Source organism: Palaemon carinicauda, chromosome 13 (genome assembly GCF_036898095.1).
Source record: "Palaemon carinicauda isolate YSFRI2023 chromosome 13, ASM3689809v2, whole genome shotgun sequence".
Lineage (NCBI taxonomy): Eukaryota > Metazoa > Arthropoda > Malacostraca > Decapoda > Palaemonidae > Palaemon > Palaemon carinicauda.
In genome coordinates, this window is record NC_090737.1 from 125,110,172 (window position 1) to 125,117,216 (window position 7,045).

Consider the following 7,045-nt stretch of genomic DNA (forward strand, 5'->3'; position numbering starts at 1 on the left):
TAATGAAGATTAATAAAATGTCCATTAAATAATCGTTTCTACACTAGAGTACGTCTTAATATACTGTAATTCTGATTTTTTGGTACAAATACTTTCCTTTTTGCATTTCTTGGTATAAAAAAGGGATAAAGAGGACGAAAATGTCCCTAAAATAACCGTTTGTACACTAGAGTAGGTATTAATATAATTCTCATTTTTGGTGCAAATGCTTGAGTATTGCATTTCTTGATATAAAAAAAGGGAAGGAAGAAAGAGGACTAAAATGTCCCTAAAATGATCATTTCTACACTAAAGTACTTGTTAACATAATTCTTATTTTTAGTGCAACATGAAGTTTTGCACTCCTTGATACAAAAAATGGAAGGAAGATGAATGGAATTTCCTAAAATAATCGTTTCTACACTAAAGTACATGCTAATGTAATTCTTATTTTTGGTGCAAATGCTTAAGTATTGCATTTCTTGATATGAAAAAAGGAAGAAAGGGGACTAAAATGTCCCTAAAATAACCGTTTCTACAGTAGAGGACATGTTAATATAATTCTTATTTTTAGTGCAACTACATGAAGTTTTGCATTTCTTGATATATGAAATATGGAAGGAAGATTAATAAAATCTCTCTCAAATAATTAGAATTAGGCCAGCGCATGCGCATACACAGTCATCCAAACACTGGAAAGGAGGCATTATCTAAATGAAATTTCATTTCTTTTAGAAGAACAGGAAGTGAGACGGGAACTTGGGACAGGAAATTCATTTGAGCCAGTCTCTTTAATGTTTTATCTTTTCGAATTATATTAATGTATGTTTTATTTTATGTTTTTTAAGTTATATTTATATATGTTTTTGATCCCAAATTACAGTCTTAGCTCTCGGAGGAGACGTTTATAACGGCAGTGGGATTTTTAAGTTCGTCTTAGAAGCTAGTCTTCTTACTCGTTTCAAAATAGTATATGAAGTTTTAAATGATTCATTGTTAAGCTATTTATTCATCAATTGTTTATTTATTATTTAACATACTTCATTAGGCATCAATGACCATTGTTGTTATGATGCCAGATAATCACTAATCATTCATTCATTCATTCATTGCTCAGCTAACGCAGGGAAAATGAAAAACGATACCCGTGAATAATTTCAGTCAATAGAGAAAAGAAAATACGAAGAAGAAAGTAGAAATATATTCTTTAATAGAATACCAACCACCCTTACACACACTTAGAAAATAAAATACAGATGTAAAATACCGTCTCTCTTAATTCTATAAAATATATAAATAATAATTTAAGATGCTTGCATCGTAAGTTGATAGTGAGGATTAGATTGGTTTTTGTTCACTATATCATAATCATCATCATCATCATCTCCTTCTACGCCTATTTACGCAAAGGGCCTCGGTTAGATTTCGCCAGTCGTCTTTATCTTGAGCTTTTAATTCAATACATCTCCATTCATCATCTCCTACTTCGCCCTTTATAGTCCTCAGCCATGCAGGTCTGTGTCTTCCAACTCTTCTAGTCCCTTGTGGAGCCCAGCTGAACATTTGGTAAACTAATCTCTTTTGGGGAGTGCGAAGAGCATGCCCAAACCATCTCCATCTATCCATCATCGTGATCTTATCCATATATGGCATTCGAGTAATCTCTCATATAGTTTCATTTCTAATCATGTCCTGCCATTGAACTCCTAATATACAAAGTAATTACTCTAAATATTTTTTGTGATCCTTAGTATACTAGTTCATGGTAATGAGATATCTTGAAGATATCTGACAATCTTTTTTTAAAAAAATTTTCTTTTAATTTGTTCGGTCATTTTATAAGTTATGTTTTTTATCTTTGTGGTTGAAATCTTTAAAAAAAAATAGAAATAAACTCTTTTTATTTCAAAATCAGTGGGACATTCAAAGACAAGGTCAATATATTTGGTATGTCCTTTTTATAAGTTTTTGTAATATTTTCATCTCTGTGATTGATGTCTTTAAATAAACAGATGAAATATACTTTTTTTTTTATTTTTTTTCAAAATTAGTGCGACATTCATAGACCAGGTAAATATATTTGATTTCTCCTTTTTATAAACTGTTGTAATGTTTCCATCTTTGTGGTTGAAGTCTTCAAAAAATAAAAGAAATAAACTCTTATTTCAAAATCAGAGGGACAATCATAGACAAGGTAAATATATTTGCTATCTCCTTTATAAATTGTTCTAATGTTTTTATCTTTGTGGTTGGTCTTTAAGATATAAAAGAAATAAATGTATTTTATTTCAAAATCAATGTCACAATCATGGACGAGGTCAATATACTTTTTATTTCCTTTTTACAAGCTGTTGTAAAAAGGCGGATTTTCAAGAACTCTAGCAATGAACGCATTACTAAAAGCCTCTTGTGTTATTTGTGGAACGTCAAAAGGCCTTAAGCTTTTCCATTAGTGCTGCTACACGAATCTGTTAGTTGGTCTCCACATGATCAACTAATAAACACTGGATAGTTGTTCATAAATCAAAGTGCAATAAGATGGAATATTACTCCGACTCCATTAAGGACTTGGTTGAATTTTGGTAAATATTATTTCAATCATCATCATCATCATCCTCATTGTCGAGGCCCTTTGCGTCAATAGGCGTAGGAGGAGGGGAAGAGGAGAGCTAAGGATTATTTCAATAGACCATAAAAAAATGAGTGGATATGAGTTTAATAATTGTAAAAAAGAAATGAATAGACTATATAGGGAAATTTTGGAAGACAACATTGCAGGTACTTCATTATTAATTTGTTTACTATATTCAGTAATATAATAGACTCCGAAATACGATACTTCTAATTACCGTCCTTTGGGAATGTACTGCAATGAAGGATACAAATAACAATATTGGCCATGCTTTTTTAGTGTTTCATTGGGTGTATGTATATATATATATATATATATATATATATATATATATATATATATATATATATATATATATATATATATGTATGTAACATGTATATACATATATATATATATAAATATATATATATATATATATATATATATATATATATATATATATATATATGTATATATATATATATATATATATATACATATATCTATACATATATATATATATATATATATATATATATATATATATATATATATATATATATACACACACACATTTATATGCATATATATATATATATATATATATATATATATATATATATATATATATATATATATATATATATGTACAGTGAACCCTCGCTACTTCGCGGTTCGACAATCGCGGATTCACCACTTCGCGGGGTTTTTCCATAACCCATATATATATACATATCGCGGATTTTCCGGAAAATTCGAAAATACCGCGAAATCTGAAGACCCCCAAATACGATATTTTGTTACCTGTAATTCCATTAATACTGTAATTAGTAATATCTGCTCTTACTGATTGTTCATTGCATTACATATGATATATAATTCAGCACAGAAAGAAATAAAACACGAAAAGAGAATGTGATCATACGATAATTCAGTACGTAGTAAAATTAAATCGAACATGAAACGCAAATCAGATGCAGTCATACCATATTAGAATGGTGTGTACTGTAATGGATGTGCTTCTTTTCCATGAATCTTTTGTATGTATACGTACGTAGTACAGTACTGCATCCAATAATATTCTTTGTTGCAAAAATCACATTTCGAATAAGCGTACGAGAGAGAGAGAGAGAGGAGAGAGAGAGAGAGAGAGAGAGAGAGAGAGAGAGAGAGAGAGAGAGAGAGAGAGAGAGGCGTAAAATAGCGTACGTAAATTTTTATTATTATTGTTATTATTATTATTATTGTTGTTGTTGTTAATAAAATTATTATTGTTATTATTATTATCATTATTATTATTATTATTACTGTACAGTATTATTATCATTATTTATTATTATTACGGTATTGTACTTAATCTACGTACGTTCAGTATGCGCGGGGCATCTTCTATGAGTAACCAACGCATCATAGTACTGTAAGACGGGTTGTGATTGGTTCAAGCGCTGATAGATGACGAATCAGAACTCAAGTTTTGTTATCTAGCCTGTGATTGGTGTTTTGCCCGCATCTCCTACCCGCAGCATCAAAGTTCTCGCGGGCTGGATCGTCCACTCTCTGTTACCGCGTATCGCTGAGTAGACGTTCTTAAGTTTGTGAAGTTTAATCTGTGCTGTGTGCGACTGTTTTAAGTTGAACTTTTTGTTGAACTTTCTGTTAAATCCTACTGTACAATGCCTCCCAAGCGTTCTGCTTCTAGTAAGGCTGGTAGTGAGCCTAAACGCCACCGAAGGATGATGACGATAGCTGAGAAGGTTACGCTTCTCGACATGTTAAAAGATGGTAGAAGTTATGCGGCCGCCGGCCGCCATTTTGGCATCAACGAATCCACCGTTCGCTATATCAAAAAGGACGAGGCGAACATTAGAAAGACGGCTGCAATCACCTTTAGCAGATCAGCGAAGCGAGTCGTTACAACGCGTAATAAAACGATCGTACGCATGGAAGGTGCTTTAGCTGTGTGGATTGCCGACTGCCAGAAGAAGAACATAGCGTTGGATACGAACACCATCCAAACAAAGGCTTTGAGTTTATATGAGAATTTTGCTGCAAAGGAACCTAAAGACGACGACGGCAACCATGCTGAAGATGATGATGATGCAGATGATCCTCAACCAGGGACATCCACTGATTCCCAGCCTCAGAAACGTTTTTCCGCAAGCAAAGGATGGTTCGCGAAGTTTCAGAAACGCTTCGCCCTGAAAAGCGTTTCCATGCATGGGGAGTCTGCTTCCGCTGACACTGCCGCTGCTGAAACTTACGTGAACCAGACGTTCAAGAATATTATCGCCGAAGGTGGATACAAGCCGGAACAAGTCTTTAATATGGATGAGACTGGCTTGTTTTGGAAGAGAATGCCGTCGCGAACTTTCCTGTTCAAAGAGGAAGCCAAAGCCTCTGGCTTTAAGGCATTCAAGGATCGCGTTACCCTCGTGATGTGTGGCAATGCTGCTGGATTTTTGTTAAAGCCGGGGCTTATTTATAAGTCGAAAAATCCTCGCGCTTTGAAAAATAAAAATAAGAATCTCCTTCCCGTGTACTGGATTCATAATCCAAAAGCATGGATTACGAAGATGCTGACCTCCAACTGGTTCCACCAGTGTTTCATCCCGCAAGTCAGTCAATATCTCTTAGAGAAGGGCTTGCCATTCAAGATCCTTCTCCTTATGGATAACGCTGGTGGACACGCAACTGACCTGTCGCGTGAGGGCGTTCAGGTTGAGTTCCTGCCACCCAACACCACGTCATTAATTCAACCGATGGACCAGGGGGTTATCAGGGCGTTCAAGGCCCTCTACACGAAGAATACCTTGGCGGACCTCGTTGCGTGTGTGGATGCTGCCCAAGATGACGAGGATGAAGATTTCAACTTGAAGGCGTACTGGCGGCAGTACACCATAGCCACGTGCCTGCAGAATATTCAGAAGGCACTTCAAGAGATGAAACCTGCAACCGTGAATGCGAGCTGGAAGAAGTTGTGGCCCGATATTGTTTACGACGACAAGGGATTTACTCCGTCGGAAATCCAACACTCTGCAATACGGAAATCTGTGCAGTTGGCTGCCATAATTGGAGGTGACGGGTTTGGCGACATGACGACTGAAGACGTCGACGAGTTGTTGGACTGCCATTCCCAGCCCCTAACTGACGCAGACCTCAAAGACCTGACGAAATCGGCAAGTGAGGAAGAGAGTGATACCCAGGAAGAGACCCAAGAAAATGTCGAAGAAACGGGCTTAACATTAGAACGGCTTGCCAAGTTCTGCAACCATATCAAGGAGGCGAAAGAAATGTTACAAGAGTGGGACGAGGATATGGTTCGCTCGATGCAATTCTCCAACAAGGTCGATGACATCATGACTCCCTACAGGATGCTCTTGGATCGAAAAAAGAAGCAGCGGCAACAACATCCGATCACAATGTTCTTCCAGCCTCGCAAAAAAGAGCCAGTTCCTCCTGCTAGTACGCCTTCGGAAGAAATTGAAGAAGTTTCCCAGGAAGAAGTTGAAGAGGTGTCCCAGGAAAAGACACCTCCGTCTGAAGAGACGTAAAATACTATCATTGACTGCACAGTAGAACACATCATCAGCTTCATCATCATCATTTCTACTGTGCAGCAAATTCATCGCCATCACCATTCAAGTTTTTCTTCAACTTCTTTCGTGGTGAGTACAGTAACAATCTTTATTTTTTACTTTAATATTCTTACTGCCTGTTTTATAGTTTAGTAATGTACGTACTGTATGCAATAAGATAAAGGGAAGGTTTTAAAAGTCTACATGTTGTAACCTATCATATTTTTTTTGTTTAAAATTTACATTTACGTACGTAAAACAATCTCTCTCTCTCTCTCTCTCTCTATCTCTCTCTCTCTCTCTCTCTCTCTCTCTCTCTCTCTCTCTCTCTCTCTCTCTCTCGTAAATTGTTTTCCTGCTTTGCTACGTACAATACTGTATACTGTAATTTATATTTGTAAGGTAACATATTTTGTAAATGCTTTTACTGTAAATACTGTATGTACTGTATCATTATTTATCACTATCATCATGCGCGTTAAATGCCTTGTTTGTTCTGAGCGTGGTTGTTTACTGAGCGTACACGCCGTCGTTTCAGGCGGCGTCATAAAGAAAAAGATTTCATTTGGAAGTCCTAAGAAAAATACGTAAACTAAAACATTGGTAATAAAAAAATCAACATACAGTACTGTATAATCAATATAATCGATGCAAAAACTAACCTATACATATATGTGTACACTAAATGAGTTTGTTTCTTCATTATGATCAGAGATGAACGTAAACAAAACATTGGTTGCCATTTTTTATCGTGCTTTTTAGGTGTTTAGGAAACGCATGATATAAAATCGCCTTTAATATTTGTGCCTGTTTTAGTTTAGAGTGCTGTAGTACATGCATTAAGTGTTCTGTACATTAAAGGGTGGTTTGTTAACAG